Raw genomic sequence first — 15,006 nt, forward strand, 5'->3', positions numbered from 1 at the left:
CATTGTCCAATTTGGGCCAAGATTTATTACAAACCTCTTACAAACTAGAGCATGTCGCAATAACCCTCGTGGTTATGATAGGGAAACGTATCCCCTTATGGGCGAAATGGTAATCGCTCCCTCCTCTAGCCTTGTATTTGCTCCTACACGCAACACAGAACAATGGGAGATTCGCGCTGAACTTTGAAATTATTGAAGGTTCATTTGACCTTTTTTATTCATTAATTGAATTTTCTAGGCATTTAATGTCCATAATTAAAATCCGAACTACAAATGCATGCTCCAGTGCACCAAAACGGCTACAAAAACATACATGTGTCCTTGGGGCGCATGTTTAGGTCCCATGGAATGAATGGGAATGAATTCAACCGTCTCGGCGTCCTGGCTGGGCCACAAACATTGGGAATCTCGGTTTTTAAATCTCTGTAAATCCAAAACTCATCAGGAAATCATGAAACTTGGCATGGTGTCACTAGATGGCACGTATATGTCATGGTAAAATAATTGTCCAATTTGGGCCAAGCTATAATACAAGCCTGTTACAAACCAAAGCTTCTCGCAACCCCCGTGGTTCCGGTAGGGAAACATGCTCCACTTGTGGGCAAAACGATAATCGTTGCCTCTTCTCGCCTTGAACTTTGTTTTCTACAGGCAACATAGAATAACAAGAGTGTCATGCTGAAATTTGAAATTGTTCAGGGTTCGTTTGGCCATTGTATATATTAATTAAGTTTTCTAGGCATTTAATGTAGTCCATAATTCAAATTTGAACTACAAGCACATGCTCCAGTGAAGCAAAATGGGTGGGAAATTGTGCGTGTGTCATTGGGTGCATGTTTAGGTCTCATTTAAGGAATGATAATGAATTACAAACTGCTCTTCGTCTTGAAACATTGAGAATTACGGTTTTTAAATCCCTGTAAATTGAAAAATCACTCAAAAAACATGAAACTTGGCATGGTTTCATGACATGGCACATATATGTCGTGGTAAAAAAATCATCCAGTTTGAGACGAGGCGCACACATTAATAGCCAACGAAGTCCTTTTGAAACAAATAACTGACACGTTAATATCACAAACGGCTGTATTATATGAACCATGTGTTCCCGTAACCATTTAAATGCGGCCACTACCTCTTCCAAAATTTAACCATACTCGGTGGCGTGCGTGTAGCTGTTTGATTAGACGGGACAAGCACGAGAAGTCCGCCGTGCAGGCTCGACGGGATGCGTGCGAGCAGTCCACCACGTAGGCTCGACAGGATGCGTGCATCTTGTCCACCTCGCAAACTCGACGGGACACGTGCAAGCAGCAAGGCCGCCCATGCTCATCGAGAAGCAAGCTCTTTGACCTTCATCCACCAGCCGCCCGCCTCGCTCACAGCTTCTCCATTAATGGCGGCCGAGCCGCTGTTTAACACGTAGTTAATTAAAGCATCTGGACAGAGGGTGTTTGCTTGTGATCCCATGGCAGCATTTGCTTTTTTCGTGTTTTCAACTCGTATTCTGGCCTAATTTAAATTGCCACATAGGGAACGGATAATACGATGACAAATAAAATGGCAATGGATAATATGATGACAAATTCACAATGGTGTGGACAATAATTTTCTTACATATTCTGGATAATTTAAAATGCCACATGCGGCAAATCCCGGAAGACACGGGGGCAAGAGAAGAAGGAAATCGCAGACAATGATCTGGGTCGCTACTGTCTCTACTCGTCGAAGGATCGTCAGGCGACAACATCCTCCAGCTCCTTCTTCAATTCCTCACAACTTTGCTTGAAAGCAGCGACAGATTCCTCCACCTCCTGCTCGTGCTCGATCCAGAACTTCCTCAAGTCACCCATCAGTTCCTCGACGACCATTGTCAGCGTCATCCCTGAGGCACTTCTCTGCTCATGCAGCATCTTCTAGCCAGCGGCCTGCTCCTCCTTCTCGGTGAGCGCCTTGAGGAGCTTTGCATTGTCACCCATGAGTTGCTCGATGAGGCTGGTCGCCTTGTCAACCGAGGCATTGCTGATCTCGAGCTGCTTCTTCAAGCCGTCGACCAGCTCCTGCTGCTTAATGAGGCCAGCGAGAATGTCGCCGTCGCCAACCAAGGACTTCAGCAATGCCAGCTCATCACGATCGTTGACATGGCGAGTGCGCTTGTGAGAGCCTTCGCGTGCCCGTGAGAGCTTGTTTGAGGGCTCCACGGCGCGCCAGGACATCTTTGCTACGGCTGCCGCTTTGCGGACGAACCTCTCTAGTGCTTCCGCGGCCTTGGTCTTTGCTGCCTGGTTATATGTCCACCCGAAACTCCTCCTACCGGTCATGGCAGAACGACATGACAAGAAAGACCAGTTTTGTGGGTGATGAGGAGAGGAACTGTGAAGTAATTTTTGAGTGGGTAGTTTTTATAGCCCGGTGCTAAGTGTGAACACATATTAGTTTGATAGGTGTGACGAAATTGCAATTACTTACTGCATTGTAATCTGCAATGTGACGAGAAACAATGTCAAAATTTATTGATGGTTCTAGGCCTACAAAGCCCATTTCTGTTGTTCTGGCTCATCGCAAACAGTTCTTTTGGATCAATCGTATGCCACGCATCGGAAGCCCGAAATGTGGGCCCGCATTCTCGGATATATGTACGTGTCTTCCCACTATCGCACACGGTCAAGATATCACCATCGTGTCCTATGGATGCGCTGTCGCGCCTCCCACGAGGTGCCAGAAGGTTGACCACGTGGTTGCTCATCATTGAGGCGGCCGCGGCGCACTCTGCTCCTTGTTGAGGCTGTCGCGGAGCGCTCTGCTCGCGTTCGTCCGCGTGTTTTGCTCGCAATTGAGGCAGTCATGGCGCGCTCTGCTCTGGTGTCCCTGCGCGTGCTCTGCTCGTTGTTGAGGCAAATTTACAATGGCAATGGTTAATAATTGTCTTACATATTCAGGATAATTTAAAATGCCACATGCAGCAAGGCCCAAAACACTCACGACCTACATATGCATACAATTATAATAAAATATAGGCTAAAAGGCTAAGTTGATGGTCTTCCGACGACGGTCTTCTCAGACTCCATGATCAGCATAGCACCCTTGCAGCCGTTCATTCCAAGTGTCCCGACCCGCCTCCGCCTACGGAGTTGCTGGCGCTGGGAGGCTCTTGGGGTTGTTGGGCCTCTTCCAAAAGAGCTTGACAGCGTTTAATCACGCGCATGATATCTCCGCGGAACCGCTCCATTTACATGTCTCTGGCCTGGTAGCAAATTCCGTCCATCACTTGCATCCTCATGATATCACGTTGGCGATGTTCTACTTTATCGGAGATGTCACTTCCGCCAAGGATGCGCTCGAGCCTGGCCACCACATCGTCGGGATCAAGGTTGACACGGCCGCCTCGGGCAATGATGAAGGCGCAGGTTGCCTGTGTCTTGACTGAATCGTAGAGGTCCTCTGCCCATTCCTTGCAAGGCATCAGGCTCTCGATGAGCACTAGTGACGGCGGCTCTTCGGGTGGGTCGTCGATCATGCCGCCGAGCAGCTCTGGATCTTTTGCATGGTGAAAATTGATCAACAGACCTCCTCTGCAATATGTCGATTGTGCGCCCAAGGACTATCACACCGATATCGTTGCCGATGGGCCATGGTGCCTGCACATGGACTATCAAGCTCTTGCTCCCCGACCCGCTCCGGCTCGTTCTCCTCGCCGAAGATGTAACGCAGGTAGGGGTCTACGTCGAAGCTTTGGTCATTGCCTGGCATGCTTGGAATAACTAATGGTAGATGGGTGAGGACTAGATCTGCGCAGAGTATCACGACGGTGCATTGTCGCTTGGGTTATCTGCAGCAAGCCATTAGCTGGTGGCGGGAAACTGATGAGGGAAGCGGCGTGGATTTTACAATTCACCCATGTGGAGCGTGAGAAGCGTTCGTTGGAGCGGGGGAAGACTAAGTGGAGCACACACACAACCCGAATACCGTTTGTGGTGCCACGTGTTATTTATCACACATGTGTTAACATAAGGAAACGTATGTCTAACTTAGTAATCATCGCACACGAGTACTCGCAGACGCATTGTGTGTGATACTCCTAGCCACCGGAAGAAACTAGTTTGCATTTTTCAAAGTTTTTCGTACGAAAAGAATCGCACACGAACTAACTATAGTAACCGTTTGTGTTATAATTTCTCATCGCAAATAGTTCATCCTAGTGGGTTGTTTGCTGCTATCACACACATCTTTTTTACACGAATCGATTGTGTTCTTTTGGCTCATCGCAAATAGTTCATCCATGTGAACTGTATGCCACATATCACACACATCTTGTTTTTTTAGGAACTGAGACAGTGGGAGAGGCTCCCACTATTATATATTAATTATCATAACATACTTACAGAGTGTAGTCACATCATGTACATTACACACATCTTGTTAAGTTGAACCGTTTCTGTTCTCTTCCCTAATCGAAAACAGTTCGTCCGAGTGAACCGTATGCCGTATATCACACACACCTTGATCTGGCTGACCGTTACTGTTGCATTCCCTAATAGCACACAGTTCATCGGAACTGTGTGCCGTATATTTCACACACATTGATATGGATGCCTGTTTCTGCTGTTCTGCCTCATCGCAAACAGTTCTTCTGGATCAACCGTATGCCCCGCATCGCACATGTAACTAAAATCCAAAACGTGTGTGATTTCTCCGCCATCGCAAATGTTTTGCGTCTTTTTAGACTTTTGTTTACATCCCCATTTGCGATTAATGCATCGCACATAGTTTCATCAAAGGGTCTCAAATGGTAGTGTCGCATTAGCATCATCCTCTAGTAGTGCTACAAACATTGGGTCTCATGACCCTTCACACAAAGTCATACAAACCAAGCAGAAGCATAAACTTGTCTAAGTATAGACATCTGAAAAGAGAGAAGGCTAGAAAGCATGTCTATCTACAAGACCCTCCATAGGAACCAGACCTCTGTCTGGGATTCACAAACTAATTGTCGAAGCCCAAGATTGAAGTCTCTCTGCAAAACATAAATTAAGAAAAAGTGACTACAAATGTACCCAACAAGACTTACATCAGAAGTAACTACTTATGCATCAGGTGTCAACAAAGGGGTTGTGGAGTTTGACTGCAGCAAGCCATCTTTGACTCTGTGGCTATCCTGTAATACGTCTACCAGCATTGTCTTTGAGATCGCACACGAATCCACATATTTACCATATCAATACACCACTATGGATCCTCTCCCGTCTCCCTACGAGAATGCCATCCATAGCACTCACGCTTATCTTGCGCATTTTACAGTATCCACTTCCAATTATCTATGAACAATGTAAGCTTTCCAAGTAGGCCATATTTGTGGACGCAACTATTTGAATAGATCATATTACCCTGCAGGGGTGTACTTCTTCACACACGCTCTCGCCACTTACTGTCATGTACACGTCATTTATCTCAGCAACCTTCAAGCGGAAGCCCAGCGAGGGTGTCGGCCACAACCTGACTAACCACACAAGACTCTAGTCCAGGTTTATCGCCTATTCGAGGCTGAACCCGCAAAGGAAGTCCGGCCGAAGTTTCCATCACGGTGCCAAACGATGTGAGCAGGGTTCCCAAGCCCACCATCCGGGTGCCGCTGTGCCTAGTCTATCCGAAGCCCATCTGTACCGGGTGCCACTTGGTAGACTACTAACACAACCTACAAACAACAGAAACTAGTTGCAACTCCTAGACAGAGATCGAGCGATTAATTAGTTGAGAGAGTCAATTAAGGATCCCAATCTGTGGTAGTAACTGTCTTCGATCACAAACATGGAAATCAGTTCCTCAAGACGGTCCCAATGAGACAACCCACCATGTGTACTCCTACATGGCCCCTCATCGCTACCTTTACCAAATCATGTTCACACACTTAACTCTCAACAGTAGGACATCTTCACCACATTCCAATTCAACCCAGATGAATCAGACCTGGCACGACTCTAAGCATAGCAAGCATGACAAGCAAGCATGAATGAGTAGGCACATCATGGCTCAAATAACTCCTACTCATGCTAGTGGGTTTCAACTATTTACTGTGGCAAAGACAGGTCATGCAGAGGAATGGGTTCAACTACCGCAACATGTAACAGTTGAATCGTTGTTGTCCTAATGCAGTAAAAGAGAGCAGGAGCGAGAGAGTGGGATTGTATCGGAGTGATCAAGGGGGTTTTGCTTGCCTGGCACTTCTAAAGATGATAGAGCTCTTCATCGGTGTCATCGATCACATCATCGAAACAACATCTACTGAGAGGGGACAAACACAGGCAAACAAGAGGGAACATGTAACATCCCAAATTTTCAATTTGGAATGTTATACATTAGATCATCATTGCATATCATATTTTATTGCATTTAGGCCTGATCCTAGAAATTCTACGCAACTCAAGGACCCACGGAGAGAGTTGGGGATTTCGTTGTTTTTCATATTTGAGTTTTTCTCAAATTTAGAAAGAAAAAAAGGATCATTTGATTTTAATTATTTTATCTTCGAATATTTCTATTATAAAAATAAGAGAGAGGAAATAAAATGAATTTCCCAAAATAAAGAAAAATCGGGGATTTAATAATAAAATCAAATAAGATTTTATTTCGGAGTTTTATCGCTATTTTATTTGAATTAGGAAAAATACGCGTTTTTCAAAATTGCATTTTAGGCCCAAATAAATGTTCAACTTGTCCGGATTATTTTTAGAGGACGGGGAAAATTTATTTCGGGATTTTTCGAGTCCGTTTAGTATTTCTTTTCTTTCTTTTTTTACACGTTATAATTATTTAAAAAAAAGGAAACCGACCTCGGGTCGTACCCGAGTGGGACTCCGCCCGGGGGGCTTTATAAGACGACACCCCGGCTCCCGAAGCCCACCCCTCCAGCCCAACCCGCCGCCGCTACCGGAACCCTAGCCGCCGCCCGCGTCGCCCGCCGCCGCCGCCCGAGCCGCCGATTGCGGCCGCTGCCCGCCGTCGCCTCGCCGCCCCGCGCCACCACCGTCCGCCGCCGCCGGAGCTGCCGGACCCCACCGCCGCCTCGCCGAAGATCTCGCCGGACCCGAGGTAGCCGCCACCGGGTTTTTTTAAAAACCGTTCGGTTTTAAAAAAAAACTAGATCCCTTTTTTTAGATCGGTTCGTCAGTTTTTCTCGGTTTAGTTATTTAGCGGACGTTCATCCATACGTTCGTTTTAACGAACGGTTTTCATCGTTTAGCCGCGGACAGTGAGCGTTCGTTCGTTAGCCTGTTCATCAGTTTTTCTTTTCTCGGATTATTCGCGATTATTTCCGATCGCGATTTCTGATCCAATTTTCGTTCTAGTATAAATTTTCGCTCGTTTATCGAAATTAGGCGATTCAAGCGCCTAGATTTTTGTCTCAAAACCCTCTTTCCATTTAACCAACTCAAACAACTTTTTACTACTGTAAAATTTGACTTAGGTCCAGATTAGTAAACGAAGCTTGTTTCTTTCGTCGTTTGAGTTTGGTTGCTTCTTTTGATTTGATTCTTTTTGCAAACCGGAGTTCTTAAGTTGAACTTTCTGGTTAGACCTCTTATTTGAGTTTTACCTGTGCATTAGATGAGTACTTATTGTATGCTTGTTTGTTTGCGATAGAGTACCCGGAGTGCACCGCTTGCTACTACAAGTCTCTAGGTTTCACGGATCATCGGCAAGGCAAGTAACACTTTGATCATACCTCTTTACTACCCAGTTTTATTGCATTAGATCAATCCTCAAACAATTGCATGGTTAGGATCTGATTAATATGTGGGTTTTGGGAAGTAGATGAGGTAGTACCTGTTACCTGTTTTATTATCAAACCTTTGGGAGTTACATCTACGTTTGCTTATATTGCTATGCTATGCTAGTAGACGTCGATTGGGTGAGTGTATCCATGAAAGATGTGAGATTGTTAATTAATGGTTTACTTAAGGTGGCAACTTTAATACACATCTGGGTGGATTGAGACACCTGAGGAACCCAGTGTTGCCTGTATTTTTGCAAATCCCGGGGTACAGTGTGATTCTCCTATGGACCGCCACCCAGGCTCAAAGGGATCATGAGATTATTCATGCTAGAAACTTCCGTGTGCAGCCGCAAGCTACTATGGGCTCTAGCATAGTTGAGTATGTTGTGTGACCTCTTTTAGTGGTAGACTAGATAATGTAGGGGATGTAGGTTGGTACTATCTACCCAGAGTAAAGAGTTAATGCTTCTGAAAGACTGTGTCTGGGTCATCCGTTTCTCAAACACCATGTAGTGCGAGAAATCCAACGGAGCAGATCGAGTCTTGCGGGGAAAAGTGCGCAAACCTCTGCAGAGTGTATAAACTAATCATGGTTAGCCGTGTCCCCAGTTATGGACATTTTGAGTATCTAGTACTTGGAGTATCATGTGAATCTCATCATGTTACTTAATTTAATCTCATTGGGTTAATGATGATCCTTAATTGGGATTGAGTTGGAGGAACCTTCTCACTGTTTAACAACCACCATGATAGTTAAATAAAATTTATTCCTTTGTTGTAGGGAAAAATTGGCTTTAAGCAAAACTGTAACCATAGAGCTTTCCACCAGCCATATATGCATGCAGTGATAGCATTATTCTGTTCATTACTCTCTATGTGTTACATTTCCAGCATATTCCGTGTGCTGACACACTTCGGGCTGCAACGTTCATGTTGCAGACTTTTCAGACGGCGAGTAAGGTGTCTTAGGTCGTGATCTTTCACTCAGTGATGCCGTTGGAGTGATGGACTCACTTTATCTTCCAAGACTTCCGCTGTTATCGTATTTAGATGGCCTTAAGCCATATTTATTGTAATAAGTTCTCTTTTGAGACATTCGATGTAATAAGTGTGTGATTGCTACTCTGTTATAAACCCTTCAAGTACTGTGCGTGTCAGCATTACCGATCCGGGGATGACACTGATGCACAGAGATCAGACTGTTTGAGGTCTGGTTGCTACAAGATGGTATCAGAGCACACACTGACTGTAGGACACGACCACTAAGCTAAAGCCCTAGATCACTACTCTCTTCTCATTTCTGACTCCTCACCTTTTCTACTCTTTAGGATGGCGGATGCAAGGAACAAGTTCACGCAACCAGGTGAAGATACACCCTTTGGACGCCACTTGAAGGAAGTCACTAGATATCTGAACATCGGATTTCAAGTTCTAGTAAGGACGTTCATGCCCGTCACTGAGCCCATAGAGTTTTCCTTTGATGCACCAACCTGGAGTCTAGGAAAGAGCATGGCAGCACACATCACCATGGGACGCATTGGAGAAGTTTACCACAAGGATCTTAAGGATACTATTTACCAAATTTGTGGGCGCCAAGATGAGCAATGGGAGATGATCAGCACCAGGAAGGATAGATCCATTGCAGCTTTCATCCAGGAGTTAAACCAGCACATTCGCCGCCAGGAGAACCAGATGTGCGCAGGCATGATAGATCTGAAGAAGGCAATGACCAAGATCACGGAGCTAGAGGAAGAACTCAAGTCTACATGCGATGGATATTAGGAGGAAATGACAACACTCGTGGAGAAGAAAGATGATCTGAAGAAGAAGCTAAAAGTATTCATGGGATTCCCCGCGCCAAGAGGAGATGATGATGATTGCACTTGCCTGGAGAACTACATCATCATCGACGACACCGACTCGGACCCTGACGATAGCGATGATGAATTTGTTGATGAAGCTGGAGCAGATATCATGGAGTCTTCGACCGATCAATTTTTCTAGATGACCACCATAATAGTAGTAGTATTTCCCCCATGTATATAGTATAGTCCGAGCACTTTTGTAACGATAGCTAGACCATTGTATGCCCTTGTTTGATTGATTGAAGTGATATGATTGTGTTTGTCTCATGTGCATATGGGTAGTGTTTTTCTCTCCAGACCTCACTCTATTCTGTATTCTCATCTTTTCTGAACCCTCAGATGCCTCCGAGACGTGACAATGGATTTGCTTTCCCACCAGAGCTCACTCAGTTGATCCAGCAGCAGAATGCATTGATGCAGATGCTAGTCTAGAATCAGAATTAGGGGAACAAGAACAACAACAACCCACCACCACCACCACATGTTGATCACTTAGCCCGTTTCTTGAGGTTGAATCCGTCGGTGTTCTCCAGTAGCACCGAGCCGATAGTTGCAGATGATTGGCTCCGCAAGATGGGAAGGGGTTTACCATTGCAGGATGCATAGATGCGGAGAAGGTGCATTTTGTCGCACATCAGCTTGATGGACCCGCAGCATCATGGTGGGAGAATTTCACAGCCAGTTATCCCATCGACACTGTCACATGGGAACAGTTTCAGCAGGCTTTCTGAACTGCCCATGATTCAGCAAGAGCTATGGCCATGAAGAAGCGTGAGTTTCACAACTTGCGCCAAGGAGGACATACTGTTGGCCAGTATGTGGATGATTTTAGTAAGCTAGCACGTTATGCCCCAGATGACGTTGCTATGGATGCAGCTAAGCAGGAGAAGTTTCTGGAAGGACTAAATGATGAGCTGAGCATGCAGTTGATGGTGGCAACCTTCAACAACTACCAGGAGTTGGTAGACCAAGCTCTCTTGATTGAAGGGAAGCAGCAACAGATTGACAGCCGCAAGAGGAAGTATGGACAAGGGAAGTACAATTCTGGAGCTCAGCAGAAGCCTCGTTTTACCCCGAACTCGGGAGGACCTTTTCAGCATACCCATGGAGGTCACACTCACAATGGAGGGAGTTCACACAACCATAGTGGAACCAAGAATGGTAATGGGAATGGAGGAAGCAACGGACAAAACCGTAGCAACCCATCAACACCAGCCAAGAGGGATCTAAGCCACATTACCTGTTTCAAGTGCCAGAAGACTGGACATTATGCCACTGAATGTCCTGAAGCTAAGAATGAAAATGGCAATGGAAGATCTGGGAAGAAGCCTAACCCTTTCAACAGGGGACAAGTGAACCACGTTAACGTGGAGGAGGTTGAAGCCCAGCCAGATGTAGTAATAGGTAAGTTTTTGGTTAAGTCATTTACTGCAATCGTTCTTTTTGATACTGGTGCATCGCATTCATACATATCAAGGGGATTTGTGGATAAGTATAAACTACCAACCCAAGCCCTTAGGTCACCCATGCTAGTAACCTCGCCAGGAGCAGAGTATATGGCTAGTCTATGGTGTGATCGGTTACCATTAAGGATTGGTAACTATGTGTTCCCCTCAGACCTAATAGTATTGGAGTCACAAGGACTGGATGTGATATTAGGCATGGATTGCTTATCAAAGTATGGAGGGAACATTGAATGCGCTAGTAAGTCGATTTTGCTTACCACCCCAGAAGGAAGAAGGATCAAGTATGTATGTCGGCATGTACCGAAGAGGACTCAAGTACCAGTGGTTAAGGATTTCCCTAACATTTTTCCAGAAGAGTTGCTAGGCATGCCACCAGATAGAGACATTGAGTTTTTGATTGACCTTTGCCAGGCACAGGGCCGATATCTAAGAGACCATACAGGATGCCCGCAAAGGATTTGGAGGAAATTAAGAAGCAGATTAAGGAGTTACTAGATAAAGGCTATATTCGCCCAAGTTCGTCACCTTGGGGTTCACCAGTGCTTCTAGTGGAGAAGAAGGACAGGTCATTGAGGATGGTTGTTGATTATCGAGGATTGAATGAAGTGACGATGAAGAACAAGTACCCACTGACGATGATCAATGATCTGTTTGACCAGTTACAAGGAGCTAAGGTATTTTCCAAGATCGATCTACGATCTGGATACCACCAGTTGAAGATTTGAGAGTAGGATATACCTAAGACGGCTTTTACCACCAGGTACGGGCTGTATTAGTATACTGTTATGTCATTTGGTCTGACTAATGCACCTGCCTATTCCATGAACATGATGAACAAGGTGTTTATGGAGTTTCTGGTTAAGTTTGTCGTGGTGTTCATTGATGATATTTTGGTCTACTCAAAGAATGAAGAGGAGCATAAGGAGCATTTGCGTTTGGTACTTGGGAAGCTCAGAGAACATCAGCTATATGCCAAGTTCAGCAAGTGTGAGTTTTGGTTGAAGGAACTTGGATTCCTTGGACATGTTATATCCGGAGAAGGAATAGCAGTAGACCCCACCAAAGTTGTCACTGTGACAAATTGGGAAGCACCCACATCAGTTGGAGAGATCTGGAGTTTTCTTGGACTCACAGGATACTATCGGAGGTTCATTGAGAATTTCTCGAAGATTGCAAAACCCATGACAGAGTTGTTGAAGAAGGACACCAAGTTCAAATGGACTGAGGAATGTGAGGCCAGTTTTCAGGAGTTGAAGAAACGTTTGGTTACATCATCGGTGTTGATTCTGCCAAATCAGCGCAAGGATTATGAAGTATATTGCGACGCTTCTCGTCGAGGACTTGGAGCAGTGCTTATGCAGGAGGGAAGAGTTGTTTCGTATGCCTCACGACAGCTTAAGCCCCATGAGTTGAATTATGCCACACATGATTTGGAGTTAGCAGCCGTAGTGCATGCGTTGAAGACATGGAGACATTTTCTTATCGGAAACCATTGCGAGGTGCATACGGATCACAAGAGTTTGAAGTACATCTTCACGCAGAAGGAGTTGAATCTCAGGCAAAGGAGATGCTTGGAGCTCATTAAGGATTATGATATGAGATTGCATTATCACCTCGGAAAGGCTAACGTAGTAGCCAATGCGTTGAGCCGCAAGAGCCATGTCAACACTCTCATGACCGGAGAGTTACCAAAGGAACTAGCCGAGGATCTTCGCGAGCTATGTTTGGAGATAGTTCCGAGAGGTTATGTAGCAGCATTGGAGATTCAGTCTACTTTGATGGATAAGATCAGAGAAGCTCAGGAGACAGACAAGGAGAATTCCGAGATAAATGAGAAGATAGGCAAATAAAAAGCTAAGGCATTTCGTAAGGATGAGCACGATACCTTATGGTTTGAGGACCGCGTTTATGTGCCTAATGACCCGGAGATCTGGAAGTTGATTCTACAGGAGACACATGATTCACCATATTCGATTCACCTAGGAAATACTAAGATGTATCTAGATTTGAAGGACACTTTCTGGTGGACCGGAATGAATAAGGATATTGCGGAGTATGTAGCAGTTTGTGATGTATGTCAGAGAGTGAAGGCAGAGCATCAGAAGCCAATAGGATTGCTACAGCCATTGCTGATACCCGAATGGAAGTGGGATAAGCTAGGCATGGATTTTATCACGGGATTGCCAGGACACGTTCAGGCTATGACTCGATATGGGTTGTAGTCGATCGATTGACGAAGGTAGCTCATTTCATCCCAGTGAAGACCACTTACACAAGTGCTAAGTTGGCAAAGATATACATGACCAGGATCGTATGTCTGCATGGAGTTTCGAGGACCATTGTATCAGATAGAGGAACCCAGTTTACCTCAAAGTTCTGGAATCAGTTGCACGAAACTTTGGGTACCAGGCTAGAGTTCAGTACAACCTTTCATCCACAGACAGATGGACAGACCAAGAGAGTCAATCAGATTCTAGAGGACATGCTAAGAGCTTGTGCACTAGATTATGGATCTAGTTGGGACGACAATTTGCCATATGCAAAGTTCTCTTACAACAACAGTTACCAATCCAATTTGAAGATGGCCCCTTTCGAAGCCTTGTATGGAAGGAGGTGCAGGACATCGTTGTTGTGGGATGAAGTTGGAGACCGTCAGTTATTTGGACCAGATTTGATTAAAAAGTCTGAAAAGAAGGTTAAGCTAATTCGCGATAGGCTCAAGGTAGCCCAGTCCAGGCAGACGAGCTATGCAGATTTAAATGCAAGGAGACAGTTTATGAAGTCGGAGAAAGAGTTTATCTTCGTGTGTCCCCACTTCGAGGAGTTAAGCGTTTTGGAGTTAAGGGGAAGTTAGAACCATGTTTTGTGGGACCATACAAAGTTTTGGAGCGTATGGGATAAGTTGCCTACAAGTTGGAATTCCCCGAAGGATTGTCAGGAGTTCATGATGTGTTCCATGTTTCCCAGTTGAAGAAGTGCCACACAGAGATGGATGATATACCCTAAGAGATATAGTGTCACCGGAAGCGATTCAGTTGGATAGCGATTTGACCTATGAGGAGAAACCAGTGAAGATTCTCGAGTCTGCTAGCCGAGTCACACGCAGCAAGGTTATCAAGTTTTGCAAAGTTCAGTGGAGCCACCATACCGAAGATGAAGCCACCTGGGAGCGAGAGGAAGACCTACTGAAGGTCCACCGTCACCTATTTTCTAGCCAACCCGAATCTCGAGGGCGAGATTCATCTTAAGGGGGGTAGGTTTGTAACATCCCAAATTTTCAATTTGGAATGCTATACATTAGATCATCATTGCATATCATATTTTATTGCATTTTGGCTTGATCCTAGAAATTCTACGCAACTCAAGGACCCACAGAAAGAGTTGGGGATTTCGTTATTTTTCATATTTGAGTTTTTCTCAAATTTAGAAAAAAAAAGATCATTTGATTTTAATTATTTTATCTTTGAATATTTCTATTATAAAAATAAGAGAGAGGGAATAAAATGACTTTCCCAAAATAAAGAAATATTGGGGATTTAATAATAAAATCAAATAAGATTGTATTTCAGGGTTTTATTGCTATTTTATTTGAATTAGGAAAAATATGCGTTTTCCAAAATTGCACTTTAGGCCCAAATAAATGTTCATCTTGTCCGGCTTATCTTTAGAGGACGGGAAAAATTTATTTCGGGATTTTTGGAGTCCGTTTAGTATTTCTTTTCTTTCTTTTTCTGCACGCCGTAATTATTTAAAAGAAATCGAAACCGACCTCGGGCCGTACCCGAGCGGGACTCTGCCCGGGGGGCTTTATAAGCCGCCACCCCGGTGCCCGAAGCCCACCCCGCCAGCCCAACCCACCACCGCCGCCGGAACCCTAGCCACCGCCCGCGCCGCCCGCCGCCGC

Source organism: Triticum dicoccoides, chromosome 2B (genome assembly GCF_002162155.2).
Source record: "Triticum dicoccoides isolate Atlit2015 ecotype Zavitan chromosome 2B, WEW_v2.0, whole genome shotgun sequence".
NCBI classification, from domain to species: domain Eukaryota; kingdom Viridiplantae; phylum Streptophyta; class Magnoliopsida; order Poales; family Poaceae; genus Triticum; species Triticum dicoccoides.